This window comes from Capsella rubella, unplaced genomic scaffold (genome assembly GCF_000375325.1).
Source record: "Capsella rubella cultivar Monte Gargano unplaced genomic scaffold, Caprub1_0 scaffold_1, whole genome shotgun sequence".
Taxonomy (NCBI): Eukaryota; Viridiplantae; Streptophyta; class Magnoliopsida; order Brassicales; family Brassicaceae; genus Capsella; species Capsella rubella.
Window position 1 is genome coordinate 15,572,751 of NW_006238923.1, and position 1,815 is coordinate 15,574,565.

Below are 1,815 nucleotides of genomic sequence, written 5' to 3' on the forward strand. Positions count from 1 at the left end.
ACTCGCCCGAGAGCAACTATGCATATTGTTGTGCCGGCGGATCGAGAAAATCTCAGTATGTGGAACTCTTGTAGCTCGTAAACCCCAACTACATCCTTCTTTAGAACATTTCAACACATAACGATCCTTATCCGACTTCGCAATTTTAAACCTAAAACAGTTAGCAAACGAAGCTCTATCCACCACTTCTTGCAATGCCTTCTTGTTTGGGAATTCGTCAAACTTCCTCAAAGTTAAACCCTCTTCCCATGGGTCTATAAACTGAGAAGGTGTTACAACAGGTGGTTGTTCAACATACTCATCACCTTCTTCACGTCTTAAAGTTTCAGAATCGCCCTCGACACCCTTTCCTTTATCTTTCTCTTCGTATGCAACAATGGCGTTAGCCTCATCATCTCTAGTCTGTTGGTTTTGATAATTCATACCAACAGAACTTTGGTCCACTCTAACAGCCTCATCATCATCATCATCATCTTCAATTACTTGCTCAGGCTGTTCCGATACCTTTGTGACATCCACAATCAACACACATCTTCGCTTCTCTGTATCAAAGGACGTCAAATACACATCCAAATCCTCATCATCATAAATCGTACACTTTTCCCTCACATTCGATTCTGCCACTAGCGGATAGTAGCTCAACTCCAACTTAACATGGCTCTCAACAAATCCAACCTTCTTGTTTATCCTTTCGACAACGTTATATCACTCGCTTTTGTCTTGATCATAATACTATACATCCGACCTTCACACTTAAAATATATGCTAACTCTTTCGCTCATTGTATCCTGCCAAAAAAAAAAATACAATAAACAAAATCAGTTTTACAGTTTTACTAATTTTACCAGTTCCAGTACTACTTGGTTTTACCAGTTTTACCATTTATGCGAGTTGTGCCAGTACTACCAGTTTTACTAGTTATACTATATTTACCTGAGTGCCTAGTTTTACTAGTTCTACTCTAAATCGAATTTCGATTTCGGGTTCTAAACTCTGCAATTCAAGACGAATCTGGGTCTAAAAGTCATTCTAATCAACTAAATAGCTCAATCAACCAAGAACCCATGCTCAAACATCCAATGTGCTAAGGATTTATCTTCTCAACCAAAATCCAATCAAATTTCAAAAATCTAGTTCTATATGAAGCTTATAGTTGAAGAATGTACCTGCATTTTGGAGCTTTGTACAGCTCAAAAGAGAAGAAGAAACGCAGGGCCTCCGACGTCGCCGGAATCGACAGCTCCGGCACCAAAAACGGACCACGACGGAGGAGGAGGCGGAGAAGAGCTCTGAGCTCGGGTTCGTCGTTCGTGGGTTCGATTTTTTTTTTTTTTGTTTATTTTTTTTCTTAATTAAAGTAAATAAAAGAAAAACAAAAAGAAAATAAGGAGGAGGGGTAGTTTGGGGATGACACATTATCATTAATGAAGGAGGGGTAGAGAGATTAAAAAGGGAGATAGTGGAATAAAAATTAGAAAAAAGGGCATGGGAGATGTTTTCTACCTCTCTTCTTCTTATATTTGTTACGTAAAACGACGCGTTTTGGTGGTTGGTATTTAATGTTACTTTTATGAAACATATAAAGTATAAACCGAACTAAACCGAACTAAAAGATTTTGATTAACGGTTCAATTGCGTTCGGTTCGGAACTGTCAAACGATATTATCGAAAGTATCTACATCTACATCTTATTACAGTAAAACCTCTATAAATTAATACTCGATAAATTAATAATCTCTATAAATTAATAAATTTCTCCGGTCCCAACTTGTTACCAGTGTAATTTTAGACATATTTCGATAAAATAATAAGATA